Genomic DNA, 17802 nt, shown 5'->3' on the forward strand with positions numbered 1-17802 from the left:
GTGACTGAGCCTCTGGTGGGTGTTGAGCTGCCCAGTTCCCAGAGACACATCTTGATCTGGGAGACTTGCTGGAGCTGGTTCTGTGTTACGTGTCAGAATACTTAAAAAGGGGCATGGGAGGATCAAACAAGCTCTTATGATGGGTGTGTAAGTTCTCTATCTCTTTATTTATAATTTCTGCTTTTTAAGGTTAAAATTTTTAACATGTTTTTCTGTAGTGAGAACCAGAATCACAGGCCTTTTCTAGGTTTTAAATCTGACTTAGAACCGAACTGAATCTAAACTCCATTTCCATATTTAAGTCACTTGATTTTTAGGTTTTAAGTTGATCTATTTCTGATTTTTATGTAGACTCTAGTTCCTACCCCCAGAAGAGTTGTCGTGTCTTCTGAATTCAGAAGAAACTCTGTATTCTTCTGTATAAAGCTTAGATATGAATACTCTAATACGTGTATTTATTAAATATTCTCTGAATGTATAGAATCATAGAATTGTAGAAGAAGCAGCCTGAAAGCGGAAGACTTATTTTTATGCTAATGCATCAGTATGTACAGAGACAGAATAAAATTTCAAACTACAGTATGTATGCATTTTAAGAAAAGATTAACATGGAATTTAGAAGTCTGTGCACTTTTATGCAAGATGGACATTCATGGACATGACCTTAATTGCATATTTTGGAAGGAAATTCTTCTTATTATTTGTCTTGGAGTCATGAACGAATTTGAAGTTGTTTTTCAGTGCTGAGGGTTTCAGTTTATATGTAGTAGGAGGTTGGAATAAACAGCTCTATTGCTTGGGGGCAAGCTGTAGTGGTGATGCTTTTATAAACAATGTTTCATGCTGGCATCTATCTTGTTCTCCTTTGAAAAATAATCTGTCATTTCATACTGTGTTTCAAATAAGTAAGACAGTTTGGGGGCTACAGTGTACTTTCAGTTATGTGCTGCTCTGTAGATACGAATTCAGTGGCAGAATGTAGTTCTGTATGTGGACAGGTGATTGTAGTCCACAACTTAAAAATAACAGAAAAGTCAGTTTTGCAAAACAACTCATGGATTTTAAGTGTTACAGAGAAAGTTATGTGTCATATTCAGATGTATAGCCTCTCACTCTCATAGGTATGTTTACGCATGCACCTAAATATGCAGGTAGACTGCAATTTAAATAATAGTAGAACAGCCCAGGTTGGAGGTGACGTCGAAAGATCATCTGGTCCAGCCTTTTGTGGGGAAAGGAGCATAGATGAGGTTATTTAGCACCCTGTCCAGTGGCATTGTGAAAACCTCCAGTGATGAGGACTCTACCATATCCCTGGAGGGGTTGTTCCAGTGAGCTTGTACTCACTGTAAAAAACAAACAAACAAAACCCAAAAACCAACCCAACTTTCTTATATGAAGATGAAACCTCTCCTGATGGCAACTTGTCTCTGTAGCCCCATGTCTTCTCCATGTGAAGAGTCTCTGTCCACTTCGTAGCTGCCCTTAAATCCTGGAATACTGTGATGGGATGCACACTGAGCCTAGCACCCAAGCGAGGGAGAAAAGACCTAATTCCTTCAGTCTTTCCTCTTAGGGCAGGTTCTCCAGCCCCTTGATCATCTTTGTGGCCCTTCTTTGGACCCTCTCCACTCTGTCCACATCTTGCATGAATTGTGAGATCCAGAACTCCACATTGTGAGGACATTTTACTCCAGCCCGACAAGCAGCGAGTAGAGTGGGATGATCACAACTCTGCTAGTATCTGCTAGGAGACCTGCTGTGTTCTGCAAAACCCTTCTAAAGGGAGTTGGCACACACAAAGGGCATTTTCAGACTTGCTAGTAACCTTACACTGCTGTTTCCCTGCCCTTCTGGACCAAACTATTTAAATAATCCTGTTATGGTAGTTTATGGTAATACATCTCTGATACCAGGGATGTAAATAATACTCCTTTAAATTTCACGGAGATGCTGTAAGAAGCTTTGAATGAATTATTGCTGTTAGTTTTGTGACTACTTTCTAAATATTTTGTAGAACAGCGTTATCTCTGGCTAACTTTGACTACTGTCTGTCCACAGTAGCAGGTCAGATAAGGACATCTGAAAATCCCTCACTGGGACTGGAGGAGCGTTTCATCGAAAGGATGTCTCACGTCTTCCTTTTCTTCTTTTAAGAACTTGTTTTTTTTCTTCATGCTGTGGGAGAGGTTTATCTTCTCATATGTTTACTTTTTAGTCCAGGCGCATATAATGTATCCCAACTGGTTGTTTATAATAGAAATGCTTTTGCTGTTTTCACAATGTGCTTGTTGCAGCTACCATGCTGTGTCCTCAGAAGACACCAGTGGGAACATGGGACGAGGTAGTACCGTGCAGCCCTGCTCGAGGCGGTGGCGGCTGTGTGGGGCCTGGGGGCTCCATGCAGCCCTGCCTGTGTGGGTGAGGGCGCGGGGGCAAGGTGGCCCTGGCCAGGCGAGCAATACGGAGCAGGAGCCGCAATTCCTGTGTGCCAAACTAATGCAGACGTGAAATACATTAGTAAAATTAAAATTTGTCCTCATTCCCTTGGTGGGTAATACAGTTAATGAAAATAGATTTAGCCAAATTAAGATAATTTATTTCATTAGTTTACAGCACTGTAAAACTTTGCAGGGCAGTAAAGCCCTTCTGTACAAACCTGAAATAGATGCAGTTCCACTATTCACTTCAAAGACCACAAAGGTTAAAAGTTTTAAGTGTATTAAAGCAATTCTGTTAATTGTGTCTATAGAGGATTCTGCCTTGCCCTTGGTAAAGTTTTCTTAATTTAAAATTCACATTATGCTCATTCTGCATTCTGTCCTTTCAACCAAAGTGTAAATATGTAAGTGATTACTTCTATCTTATGAGGCTTAAAAAGAAACTCTGCCTTTTTTCTTTCAGACTGTGGTACTGGTAGTACATGGTATTGATGTTTTACCCTTTTTTCCTTCCATTTTGTGTGCTTCTCATTTGCTCAGCTCTACCCTTCTCTTCCTGAATACCTGCTTTGTGTTTTAAAATAGTTTTCTACAGGACATCAACCAGTTCCTTGGAAATAGAGATGACATCTCTAAACCCCAGCTCCCCAAAACCCTTCTTTGTTTTATTTTCTGTAGTCTTGATGATGTCCCTCTTTTGTCTTCTATCAGAAAGACACCATCCAAAATCAGAAAGTTATGCCAGATAGTATTTTGTTCCCTTGTTTCCCTGTTGAAAATTTCTTTCAAATTATTAGAAAATGCAGGATTGAGTATTTGCTTGGTTTTAGTGCCAAACCAACCTTCTATAATTCTGCATTAAAAGACAGTCTGGCCTTACCTTAGACTTCACATTATCTTAATATTCAGTTAAATTAATTTACATTTTAGAATTTGCTTAATCTGAAATAGAAAAATAAGTGCTTTTTTTTTTTAAGGGTGATTTTCTTCCTGGTACAATTTTTCTTCTAAATGGCTGATGTTACTTACTTAAAAGAAATATTTATATTATTAATTTGCAGTGGAATTTGTAGTCCTTCCTACAATAAAATAGAACAACTTATTTGGATAGGAACATGGATGTGAGGGACCTTCACTGCTCACTGTAGTTTTAAGGTGAGATTCAGTTAAATCACTGCTGAGTCATACAAGTTGGTTAATTCCAAACCAAACAGAAATACAATCAGTATGGTTCTTTTGGGCAAGGAAAATTAACAGATGTTATCTGAATGGGAAACTTATGTTTATCTAATTTATTGAATAACAGCAGGATGATTTTTATACTTTTTGCTTTCTATTAATTATGAGGAAGATGCTTTCAGAAAAAGGCCAGGTTCATCCTGTCTGTTGTGGAAGTGATTGTTAATTCACCTTCCATTGATGGAAATAGGAAAGGCACTTACTCTTTAAAATCCTGTGTGGACAGGTCACTTTAATGACATGGTTGCAATTTGCTAGAAAGGGGCATGATACCGTGTAAGTTGGAGTTAATAACTGAGTTATGTGGAAGTAATTTGTCTAGGTTTTTGCTTTATTTTGGGTTTTAAATTTAATCTCAATTTTATTGCTTAAGTATGAGCATGCAATTGTTGAATGTAGTACTCTGGCTGTATTAAGTGGTTACTGTAATCTATAGGATACTTTGAGAAATATCATGATTCCTCATGAAATGACACAGCAAGATTTAGGGAGTGCAGTGAGTGAATGGAATTACGTAATATGACCTAGTTGATGTGATATACCATAAGATTTTAATTTATTTCATCAGTATAACTGGAAGAGTAAAAAAGATAATAGACCAGCGTTGCCAATTCATTCACTGACTGATTTGGAAATATGTCTATTCTAAATTTGTCTTGAAAATACTCTGAGTTGCATATGAAATGGTAAAACTCATTAGTTTCCAGAGCTGGGGAAGGGGTGAGCAGAAAGAATAGGAATTTGGTTGTTTAGGGAATCAGGACATTCAAAGAAGTTGTGTACTTTTCTATGTGTCACACGTAAAACACAAGAAACAACAATCCCTCTTTTTTTATATAATTTTTTAAAATGAGATTTGATATAATAAATCATTTAGAAGTGTTTGCATAAGACCCAGCAACTAACTGCAACAGCCTTGTGGTACTTGTAGGGGCTTTTGCTGAATCCCTGTGCTAAAGAAGAAAAACTGATTTGTAAATGATGTAGTTACTCTGCTTGAGGTGGGGTCCATACTCAGATTACACAGAATTAAAACAAATCCAGCACAACTGTCGTGTCCATGAGGAAGTAATGAATTGGAAACATGTGAAGCACTAAAAATACTAATGACTAAAGACTTTCTGTAACATACTGCTGTAAAAATTTTACTTCTGAAATAAATATTCCTTTTAAGTTGTGGTATCTGGGGTGTGTTTTTAAGAGTAAGAATTGTTGCCCAGTTTCCATATTAAGGTATCATTCATTTCCATGCCAGCTGCACCTGATTACTTTTAACTTCATTTGGATTGAAAATTTTTATGCTTTTTTCCAGCCCAGAAATGACTATTTATGGATTTGAGCAAAATTAGTTGGTTGTTATTATTTTATCATCTTTGCAATTTAAAAGATTGTTTGTTTTCACAGCTGAAAAATTAACATTAAGGGCAGCATATATATGCACCTATTTCCAAAAGAAACAAACAAAAATATTTTTTAGGCTATATATTGCAAACATTTTTACAAACTGTGGAATCAATACCCGAGGAGTTAGGTATCCAATACGAACAAAACCTCTGGACCTATTAGTATTTCTTCAGAATACTAGGCAGGAAGCCAGTGTTCAATCACTTTGTATCAAAACTTAATTTCCTCTTCCTTTGGATACCCTCATTTGTCTTCAAAAATCTTTGCTTTCCTAATGTTCAGGAATTCGTGATTGCTTATAATTTCAACTCATTTATCTGAAGCACAGACTAAATTAAATGTCCCAAAAGAAAGCGATCATATCTGTGAGTATCTCTATTTAAAATTATTGAAAGTTACATTGAGTATTTCATCATACCATTTTTATTTATCTTGATTTTCCAGGCAGTAGTTGTTACAACAAAGCACAGATTTTATAATGCAAGCCCATCAGTATTTCTTCCTTGTAGTTCCACTTTGTCACTGTAAATCGCTTTCTCTTCATGAAGACTCTTTTAACTTGTCCTCTCATCACAACTGATGGATTTTGCTGGTGATTTGAAGGTCAGTAAAATTGGTCTCTGTGCAAAAGAAGCTTCTCATAATATTATAATTCTGTAGGATCGTGTGGATCACAGGGTTCTGGGTAGGTGAAATTAATGGGCTCAAGGACATGTTTTGCCCTAGATTAATAAATGCCCGTCGTACTGAAAAGCTCAGGACTGGGTAGGAGGCGCTTCAGCTCCGTACTGGTGTGTCAGGGGACAGGAGAAAATACTGGGATGGAAACTGGGAAATACGTAGAAAGAAAACAAAAGAAATTATTATATCTGAATCCGTGTGAAACCATATCCCTCCCTCATTGCAACGCGTTTCCCTGATGACTGTTTTTATTTTACAGCTCCTCGTGTTCGATACACGTTGTGCACGTAAGTGTGCCAGACACACAGTCGAAGAGAAGTTGTGCTCTCCCATGCTGGAGCCCAGGGGGTTTGGGCACACCAGTGCTAGGCACGCTTTGACTTGTCTTACCCTAAAGCCAAACCTCAGCCACCTTGGGTGAATTCAGAGCAGCACTTGCATCTGCAGCATGCAGCTGGGACTCTGTTTTGGGGTGGTGGGAATCGTTTTGAAACCGCCTCCCGGGCAGTTTCAGCCGGGCAGACAGCAGCTGCGGAAGCCCTGCTGCCTTGTGCTAGCTGGAAGCTGACGGGTGTCCTGGTGAGAAGTGATACCTTTCTGGGTCATCCGAATTCGGAGTCTCTACAGAAGACAAAATTTATTTGTTTCATGACAGCATCTTTGTTTGGTACTTAACATGTAGCAAACTTCCCTGTTCATTTTGATAACTCAGCATTCTCACTGTGCATCCATATCTACATATTAGAGTTATATACGTCCATACTTGTTTATATCCTAGAAATGCAGAACACTTTGTTACCTGCCTACTTTTCGGGGCAGTATTTTAAAGAGCTGTCATGGATGACACATAAATATGTGTGTGTGTATCTACATGTTTAAATGTAATCTTATGTAACTTGTCAAACTTTGGCAAATGTTGTTCCTGTAACTCTGTTTTTAAATACGTTCATGTTGTGAAGTTCTCAGTCACCTTCCTGATGTTATATTTATCCTGATAACTTCAGTAATTGTTTTAGAGGAGAAAGTTCCCAGTGTAAATTTACACATACTAAAAGAGGTAGTAAAGAAATATAATTTTGCTTTCTTTAAATCTGACTTGGTGTCCTCCCCCGCTCCAAAAAAAAAACAAAACCCAAAACCAAAAAACCCAAACAAACACAAAAAAACCCCCAACCCAACGTAGCAGTCTCTATGGTTATATATCTACAGCTAGCCTGAAACTACGGTGATGGCATAAGATGTTGGGTTTGTTCAATCATGCATAGCAGTATCAATTTAATTAATTTAAGAGTCTGGAAAATTAGTCATAAGTAATGTGTTTTAAAAGTATTACTAATAATTATTAATTTCAAGTTCTGATTTTAGGAAGATCTATCAGGAAACGCTGAACTTCAGGCATATCGGTAGTACGCATCAGTTTCTCAATTTTCAAATCTTGGATTATTTTTCTTTCCCTGTTTTTATATCAGTAATCTGGACTGGGATAGCTTTTAGGTAAATGTGGTGATTGAAATCAAGGAGACCTTAAACAAGATCATAAGTCAAGATCATAAGTCAGCAAAGCTATTAGCATGGCATAGCTAACAACGTGGAATCTGAGAAGCACACTCTTGCTTAGAATCATAGAACAGAATCATCGAATGGTTTGGGTTGGAAGGGACCTTAAAGATCATCCAGTTCCAACCCCCCTGCCATGGGCAGAGACACCCTCCACTAGACCAGATTGCTTCACTCTTCCTTCTGGAGCATGAAACTTGAATGTTGTTTCAAGAAGGAGCGTTTCAGAAATGCTCAAATAACCAGTTCATGCTCAGTCCTGTAGTATTCTAAATCTGTAAATGGGTTCTCTAAGTCACCTCTCTTATCTCATTTACACAGTTAATTTTTTTTTTTCTTCCTGAAGACATTAATTTCACAGTGTTGGATAGTTTAATTTTCTTCCCTTCTATTTTTGTAGACTGGCAGAGCAGATATCACCGTCTCTGACACATCATTTTTTCTCTGTACAATACAGTGTATTTTGTGGCTCTAGTGCAACAGTAGACTGGCCCAGAAATCACAATCTGGGATTATTGTCTTTGTGTATCCTCAAGGAGTAATATTTTAAAGTCACTGCATCTGTTGGTACTTAAGAGCACGATTTTTACTTTTTATTTTTGCCAGTTTTTACCATCTGTGTGTCTGTTTTTTGGCTCCTTGATTTAATTTTTCAGTTTAATTTCTCAGTTGCACTGGGATTTCTTTCTCTTTCTCACACATGCTCTTTTTGACTCAACCATGAACTTACATTAAAAAAATTATTTATGGCAGTTGCATAGTAAAATTCTTGGCCTTCACAATTTGGATTTTTTAATGATATCTTTTTATCGTGTCTCTTCTAGTAAATGCACGTCCTTTTTGGAAGTGGAACAACTTTTATTAGACTTTGTTTAAGTTTTAAAAAATTAGTTTGGATTAAATTGAAGCATTTTGGCGGGAAAAGCTAGCTTGGTCACATTAAACACATTCTAGTCTTTCATACTCATTTAGTTTTTAATGCCCAAGAGGGAATAATTTTCTTGAGAAATCTGTGTTATAATCGTAAACAGATATAATTCGGTAATTTTCTCATGAAGTATTGGCTGAAGTTTTGGCACTAATGACTTGAAACTCAAGTTTCAAGCAGGAACACAAGCAGGAACATTTTTGTTTAAATTCCAAGAAAAATACTAATGAAATATATTAGAGTAGAAACAAAATATACATACAGTGTGTTACAGACTGTTTTCAATAAAGAGGATGTATCTTCAGTGATTGAATAAATGTCTCATGAATTCAGGCATGTTCTAGCATTTCAAGAATGTTCTGATAGTTCTTGAGTCATTTTCTCTGCTTATCCCTGAGAAGATTTTACAAAAACTTACATTATGGAAGTATATATTTAATGTGCAAAGGTAACTGTATAGCACACCTATCAAATATTTTGCTTAGGTATGGGCTTGGGAATATTAAAATATTCCCTAGTCTTTTCCTTGACATATGTATTTTGCTTCTCACTTAAAATATAATACATTCCTTAAGGCTGAATTTAATGGCTTTTTAAAAAACAAGCTGGTTTATTTTTAGCCTCTTTGAAATATTTTTTTAACTGAAGATTTTAAAGTTTATTTTTACCTTCTGGTGTACTTGCTAGCTTATAGTTCATTTTCAAACCAGAATATAGACCTGCTTCCTCTTTGATCTATCTTTTTTTTTTTTTTTAATGGTTTCTAATGAATATTTTGCATATGGCTGCACAAAGCAATGAGTAAGAGTTACATTAAAATACCAGCACTAGCAGGTAAAAACATGTTCCTTTTGGAATACGTGGGTCCTATAATCTATATTACCTTCTCTGTCTGTGTGGGCTTTTTTGAATTATTTTCCTTAACAATGCTGTAGACTATGAAAAGACCAAAAGAAATACTTTGTTCACTTGAGAAAGCATTTTTTGAAAGGAGGCGTTGCTGTGAATTTCTGAGGACCGGAATTAGTCATCTTCTCTTCTGCATATGCATATGGTTTTTCCTAAATACACGCTGTAATTGTTTTTTTGCTCTTTTATGAAACTGGGAGAGCATGGTGGTTTTTCACCGAGTGATTTGAGGTTTTGTGCACATTTGGTGCCCGTTGTGTTTTGCTAAAAACTTTCTGTTTTGGAGGAAGAGAAGTGTTAGTGCCCTATTTTAAATTCTCAGTTGTCATTAAAAAACCTTACTGGGGTTTTCCACTTTTATTAATGGAGATTCAAACAGACCCTATTTGAGTGGTACCAGGAATGATTTAAACTCAGTTTTTCAAAATTTGAGTTCCAAAATTTTCCCTTGCTCTAAGGATTTTACTACTGCCGGGTTTAACTTCCCAATTTCCTGACAAATATCCTGTTGCGGTAAGTAAAGAGGAAAGCTGAGTGAGCAAATCAGTGCGCGCTTTCCAGTGTGTTGTGAAATGTGCACTATGTTACAACACTGTAATAACATCCATGCAGGGGTGGAATTGATTTAGTTGATAATATGTGGGGAACAGGCTGCTGATCGTTTGTTTTCCTGTGGCTTGAATCTTAAGAAGTTGTATGTTTTCAGTTGGGAACATAAATAAAGAATAAAAGGTAGGATGCTTTCGCTACTATGGTTTGTTGTCCACAGTGCTGCTCAGAAAGAGTCAACAAAAATGATCACCTCTGCTGTCTTTTTTTCTTGCCTTCCACATGGAAAACAAGTTTGTCTCATTTGCACAAGATGGAGCTGAATACGCAGGCGTCTGCTCACATGCTACATGCGCTGTCTGTAGTGTGGGTTTGCTCTGGGCGGCGAGAATTCAAGCGGTATTAAGGCAAGGGGACTCGAAGTGCAATGGTGAGAGCAGTCCATCTGTTTCCAGGAGCATCTCCTCTGAACTGGAGCCTTGAATCTGAACTGACTGTGTAAGGCTACCGATAACCCATATTTGAATGCCAGACACTCAGCTGTGCTTTACTGTGTATTTTAAAAGGTTTGTGGGAAGCTAGATGTAAACTTTCCTAGATGTGAACTTAGATAGTTCCCCAGCTGACTGGTACATTGAATTCATTGAGAATAGGGAGGGCTGGTTCAATTCATTTCTATCCCTTGTATCGCAGTCATTTTCTGCAACGATGCGTAAGGATTGATTACCATAGCAACAGTGTTTTAGCTTGTACTACTGTGAATGTGGTTAATGATAATGGAATTATCTAGTCATTTTAAATCCTGTTATATTATTAGGTCATCTGAACCATCCTCTTACTATGTATTGAGTTATTCCCTGTAGCCTATCTTGTAGTTCTTTGTCCATGCTGCTTTTACATGTATTGAGCAGTGGGGATTCGGCTTCTTCCCTTGGGGAGACTTTCAAAGTCTGATACATCACCCCATTAAGGATTTTCTTCTGATATTTAGCCTCATTTCACCTCCTTTCTCCCAGCTACATGGATTTGAGGTATGTGCAGGTTCTGATCATCTTCCCTATCACACATTTGCAATTAATCCTCCTTCTTTACTTGCATCAGAATGTAACAGCTCAGTATTTGTGTTTCAGGATTTTCTAATGGGGAAGAGGAGGCTTCTAAATCCATCATCTCTTCTTTTTCTTGAATACCTCGTTTTGATAGGACAGTGCCTAGTAGTCAAATAGTCTTTAGATGACCTCAACTGCGGAGAGAAAGAACTTCCAACTTTCCGGTGCTTAGATATGTTTGCTTCAGCATAAATACCACTAGCATGCTGGTTGTTCTGCATGCACACGTGCCCTGCTCCGTTTGATGTCTGTGGTAGCGTGTGGTCTCATAAAGCACAAAAGATGCTCCTTAACCCTTGCCACAAGTCAGCAGAAATAACTCTCAGCCTGCCCTTCTTGTATGACCAGCCTAAGTGTGGATGGGCATAGATCTCTTTGCTGTCCTCCTCATACGCAGGTTGCACACCTTATCCTCTTGTGATTTACCGTGTTTCTAAATGCTTTCAACCAACATTGCTTTTCCACCATGAAGAGAAATAATTTCCAGTCATGTCCAAAGAGACACAGAAGTGGAAATGCAGTTGTCCTGCTCTCCTTAAGGCATTGCAGTCTGTGCTGCGTGTAGGTTGGCTAGACCAGGAATTCATTGAAAAGACCTACTTTTCTATATAGTGAGGCCATGGGTTCCCTGTAGATGTATTGCATGATTGTCGTACTCTCTGTCTGCTTTCTCAAACATCGTTGTGGATTTGGTAAGTAAGGCAGAAGGGTAAAGATGACTTTCCAGTAATCCGTTGGTCTCACTGCTACTTAAGCTTTTTGACTAATTTTCTTCACTAATATTTTATGTCATTCAGTTGCCCATTTTATTTTATTCATCTACAGTATAAAAAAGCACCAATTACATTAATACTCATCCATGCTACCCCAAGAGGGCAGAAGTCTGGGAATTGCCATTTGAAATTACTTTTACAGCTAAATTTGCTGCAAACATATGCTGCAATAAAAAACAGATGTACTAAATCTACCTCAGTATTATCACTAATTTTTTAAGTTGTGGTGAGTTTTGCTGGGTGGTGTGTGTGGTGTTTCTGTGGTTTTTTTTTTTTTTTTAAATGTGAGGTGGTGCTACTTTTTCCAAGATTTTTCCCTTTGAGGCTTAAACTAGACTCAATTTCTCAGGATGCATTATCTCACATTTATTCAAGTTTCAGTTTCCTCAGTCACCAGACTTCTCAATCCACCAGTGTGATATATGTAAGAATTGTGAATAATTTAAGAGTAAGTTTTACAAAATCAATTACATTGAGAAGCTGGTACCTGTTCTGGTGCAACAAATGGCACTGAATTATTTTTTAAAATGCCTTCCTTTTTGTATAACAGTTAATTTTCAGAGTGTTTCTGGAACTGTGTTTCCAGCACTTGTGTGATGTCCTGCACTTCATTCCTCAGTATGTTTTAGACAAAGAGGTGGTCTTTGGTGTCCCTGGATAGCTTAGTGAGGTGGTGGTGATGATGCAAATCAGCTCTTGATCATGTTTCATCATCTGTCCTGTAAGAGTTTTGCATGACAGGGAGCGGTGGTGGATGCGGTTGCAGGTTTGGGACCAAAGTGCTCCAAGGAATCGGAGCTTTCCCCAGCCGCCAGCTTCCAGGGATGATGAGGCCTGTGGCGCTGTCTGCTGCACTGAACGGGGAAGAACTTACTGTCTGCAGTGATCAGTCTAGATGTTTTTTGATGTTTTCAGAGGTTTGTTTAGTGCCATTTTAATTTCAAAGTGCCATTTTAACTTCTGTCCTCTTTGGTTAAGTTCGGGAGTATGCGTGGGGATTTTCCATTTTCCTGAAACTAAGACTGTCTATCCATCTCAGATCCCCCAAAACTGAAATCATCTAAGGCAGGAGATGAACCTCAGGAATATGGAAAGAAATCTTCTGTGCCTCAGTTTCTTAAAATGAAGAAAGAATTTGGAGAATAACTTTTAATCTTCTTACTGAGAGTGCAGTGAAGCACAAGTCATTATTGTCAATGAAATGCTTTTGCCATACTGTGCTGGAGGGCACTACACAAGTACTGAGTACTATTTATTTGAAATATGATTTAATGCTTTTGATTAAAAAATTAATAAATTTGTCATAGACCAGATTGTAACCCTGTAGGCACTTGGAATGGAGCAGTTGTAATGAAGCATTTACTGAGAAGTTTGAAATTGTTTTGCCTGTTGACTTCAGCAAAACAAATTGAGCAAAGAACAATGAAAAATGGTATAGTGTTTTCTGTTATTAAAATGGTGAATTTGTTTGGTGCCTGAGGTAAAATCCATGTTTTGCAAAAGACCAAAAAAGAAAATGCTATGGCAGAACAGGGAAACTCAATTGAAGCAATTTTAGTGGAGTTTCGCAGTGAAGTATGGGGTGAACTCGGTGAAAGAGCAGTAAAAGATAAAACTGCTAAATGGTAAAATCTCATCACTCAAACTTTGCACAAGAGCTGAGAGCAGGCTTGGATGCTTCGTGCCTCTTCAGCGAGGCCGGGTGTCCCGCATTGTCATCGTGGTGCCGGGGCTCCCTCGGGGATCTTCTTCCCTGGGGCTTGGGGCTGGGACCTTGCCTGGTTTTGTTCCTTTAGGGGAAGAAGAGCCAAAACGGGAAGAATTGACTTTAAGCTATGCAAGTTAGGGGTCCCTTAGCTTGGGTGTGTTTGTCCATCTATGTGGTGTGTCACACAAAAGACCTTTAAAACAAATACGTAGGTATTTTTTCTTTCCATCAGTAGGGATTTAAATCAAAAAAGTCATAAAGCTATATGCTAGCAAATGGGAACCAAAGCTACATCACTGTCTGAATGAGAGGAAACCCATGTACTTTAAGCAAGATGATAAAATAGTACAATTATGTTTTTCTGTTCCTTTGGGTGAAATTAACAGGGTGATTTTTAGTAACACAAACCAAAAACGTTTGAATGTTATGTTTCCTAAATGAGATGAAGTTCAAAGCTAAAGAATACATACTAACTTTAAATTCCCACCAATGTAGGGACTTTTACCTTATTGGAAAACAGATATTTCAATTAAATTTTTGAAAAGCGAAGTCTTCAGTAAGCTTTCTGATGTCATCTTCAAATAGTCCTGAGCCATGATGAGAAAAATATCCAGAATTGAATTTTGTTAATAAGATGCCTGTGTGAGTGAAATGTTTTGTGTGACAGAGAACAGAGTGCTATACTTTCAGCTTGCTTCTAAATTGACTCTAACATTCAGTACTCAAGGGGATCGAACTGTTCTGTACTTGGCTGAAGCTAGTGAAATCCTCACGTGCTGATACAGATCTGCAAATCAAGCAATAAGGGACTAGTTCAGATTAAAAAAGAAAAAAGAAATGAAAAAGGATAAAAGAGCTATGAGACCTGTTTGAAAATTGCCTAATGACAAATTCAAGTTGCTAAATATGAAATGCTTTTTGTATCTTTAAAAAAACAGAGAAAAATTCCTCAGAAGGATGAAAATCACGGTCTTTGAAAAGGTGAGGTGAATAATAATATATTCAGGAGTGTTACAGGGAAATTGGGAAGTGATTTATGCAGAATTTTCTCCTTTCCTTTGTCTCGATATCAAGGGGAAACTGTGACTCATCTATAATACATCTCTGCAGAAGTCTTTCAGATCTCTAAACTCATAGGTGGAGGCATGTACACTTGGTTTTCTGCAGGGGTAAAAAGTGTGTGTCGAAATGCCATGTATCCTTTGGCATTTATTCAGCTTTTAAACATCATGCAGGACTTAATGACTTTTATTCTGTTTATGGACATTAAAAAAAGCTAACCTGTCAGATTATAGGAAAAAGTATTTAAAATTCTGTTGTTCTACATTAATTACAAGCAGGTGAATTCAGTGCAGATCTATTTATAGGAGAACTAATGGATGTGCCTAACTTGACCTACTTTAGACTACTCAATGGAAAACAAACACACTGTAGTTGTACCACTGCTATGTAATTTGTTTATTTTTACCTTAAGAACAAAATGTCTTTGCTGTGATGGGCTTCTAAATATATATCTCTCTTTAGAAGAATATATATATGTGTTTTTCTTTATTTCATAGATGCCACAGTAATGCTCCATGTTAGAACTATGTTGTGGGTGGTGGGTTTTTTGTTTTTTTTTCCCCTTCCATAAACACCAACTTGTCCACATAAAATGAATATTAGCTTTTTCTCTTTACTGCTCCTGAAATTCTGGAATTGTGGAGTAGGAAGAACTCAAGTTCTTAAAGAAAACTAGACTTCATTTTGTAAAAATCACTGCTGTTGTGAAATAATTGAAGTAAAGCATATTCTCTCTGTATGTGGCTATTTTCTCTCTATGTGACTATTATGACAGTTAACCAGAGGTGTTGGTGGTGTATGGACACATATGAATGTATCAGTTGGCACAATGAAGGGGAATATAAATGTTATATGAAGTCATCCACCAGAAGTGTGTTTGTTGCATGGCAAATGCCACAGTCTTGTTGGCTCACCATGTGGGGATGTCTCTGTAATGGAGGTAATTCCTGCATTATTCAGGGTAAATGATAAAAGAGCCTGTACAAAACCAGGACTGGCCTTTGGGCTATACTTTCCAGGGTAATTTGATTAAAAATTGACCTGTAATTGTAGCCTTGTTTTAAATGAAGCTGATAGCTATTTCCATTAAAAACATTTTCCATGACTGACATCAAAGTATGACTTTGAATCTGTATTTAATATGAACCCTAATATTTGTTTTACACTGCCAGATCCTGGTGGTCTATATGTCAGTCTGTGAATCATACGACAAGAGTATAAAATTTCAGAGATCTGAACATGGAAATAGTCTGCAGATAAGCCTTGTTTAAAACAATGAGCACAGAACTTCATCGGTGTAACAGGTATGTTTTGGAACGTGAGGAAAAACAGAAGGTTGAATAAAAACTGTAACGAGGCAGTTACACAAAATGAACCCATTTTATTTTTAAGGCAACAATCTATTTGAGGTAATTTGATATAGTTGTACATGGACCTATGAGATAAGTACTTCTCTCTGTAACAGAATGGATACATCTATAATTTGTTATTGATCAGATCTTGAGAGCTCTTTAGATGCGTTGCTTAATACTCAAAGTGTGGCAATCCATGCTTTATGTATTTCACATATTATCACGTGAGACGTTAGTACTTTTTTGTTGCATCTAAACTTTTTAGTCAGCTTTCTATCATCACACTGGTTTTTAACAACTTGGTGGTTGGTTTTGCTTATAGGTTGCTCTAAAAGGGAACTGTCTCTCAAATGCATTATGTAATGAAATGTCTTGAGTTTTCTAATCCTTCACATAATTTGCTTTTATATAAAATATTTAAAAAATAGGTTATGGACTGTGAGTGTTACCAGGTGATAAGAGGAAGAGGTGAAGTTCATCTGGTATCTTTGAGCAAGAAGAGGTGTTTTGTAGCTCAGCATCCTAATCTGCTGCTGATCCATTTTAGTATTACTGCTTTTCAGAGTGTTATATCCAAGTGTCTTATCTTTATTTGTGTTTGCAAACGTGAAGTATTATCCCCAACGTATTAATAAAGAAATGCAATTTGAAGTGATTTTTGCCACTATTGTATAGCAAGTCAGTGTAGGAATTAATGTTGTCTTCATCTTAAGTCTCTCTTTGATATGAGAAATAGATCATCGAACTCTTACCAGGTTCAATTTGGCAAAAATTTACCCACTGCTCAATGAACAGCAACGTAAGGTTCTGAATTATCACCATTATATTATTTTCTAATATGCTGTATTACAGTAATGTATGTTATTTGTGGACTTAGAGCTGCTGCAAAATAGCTAACCATGGCAGAGTTGTTGCACTACAGTAACACTTGAGTCATCTTTAAAATGTCCTTTTAACTGTGATCTGGTGGGAACAGCTACGTATTTTTGTTATCCATTTGATACTTGCCATCTGTAGAGGAACCTTGATGTATGGATTTGCTATGATAGCTATCAGTTTACAGCACGCTTCCTCCCTCTGCCTCCCACCTTGGACTGTCAGGAGTCCCGGAGGAGTCACTGAGGTGGTGTGGAGTGGGATACGCTCAGCTTGGGGAAAACAAACCTCAAATATCGCCTATGAAATAGGATTACAATACACATTGTGAAATGCTTTTAGAATCAGTGTTACTTTAGACATCACTATGGTTTTCTTTGTCTATTAGAACCCATTTTGTGCCATTTCCCTTGTATGGGGTGGCTGAGTTTTTATAGTATTTGCAATTTTTTCTTTTTTCCCCCCCCTTCAGTATTCTTTCTCTGCTGGTAGGCATAGCCCATTTGGTACATTAATTAGCCAGCATGTTCGATCAACAGCAAAAAACCCCTTTGAGTTCTAATGCATTTCATGCTGTTTGTTGGCAAGCTACTACTATAATGCCATGTCTGAGGTTTTCTTTACTGTAAAGAAGCAGAACCAGCAACATATCTCACGTTAAATAGCAAGAAAACCTTTTGTCTAATCTACTGAAAAGTACGAGAGCATTTGCAGAGTTTTAGTGCTGTCTGCAGTGCCTACTGTAAAAAAAGAATTAAGTGCATCATCATCTAGTAAAAAGCTTTTTTTTTTTAGTGGAAACTCTGTGAAAAGGCCAAGCAGTATTTGGGTTGTGCTCCTCCCTTCAGCCAGGATAGCTGTGCAATTGAGGTGTGGGCCACCAAATCGTGACAGTGTCATTTCACTGATTTCAGTCACTTCAGGATTTCAGTGACACATCACAGGTTGTTGAGCCCCTCAAGACTACGGACTTCAGCAAACCTCTAAACTAACACGTGTTACAAAATAATTGAGATATGGCAGTTTTTTAGTATTACAAGGCTATAAATGTATGTTTTAAGGAGAGTCATTAGGCATGAAAAAATGCTAGTTAGTCAAAACTGGGTGCGGTACCGTATAGGTTTGTCAAAGGAAGATTTGTCAAATTATATTCATTGGCTATCTGGTGTTCTGCTTTTTGGACAATAGGAAATCAAATACATCTCTCTTTAAAT

The 17802-nt window shown here is 37.4% G+C and overlaps 1 protein-coding gene across 1 annotated transcript in view; it reads left to right on the plus strand.

Moving 5' to 3' along the window:
• PARD3 (par-3 family cell polarity regulator) overlaps nt 1-17802 on the plus strand; it is a 141177-nt gene that overhangs the window by 64011 nt on the left and 59364 nt on the right. The window lies entirely within an intron of this gene.

This window comes from Eurypyga helias, unplaced genomic scaffold, assembly GCF_000690775.1.
Source record: "Eurypyga helias isolate BGI_N326 unplaced genomic scaffold, ASM69077v1 scaffold11408, whole genome shotgun sequence".
In the NCBI taxonomy this organism is placed as follows: Eukaryota; Metazoa; Chordata; class Aves; order Eurypygiformes; family Eurypygidae; genus Eurypyga; species Eurypyga helias.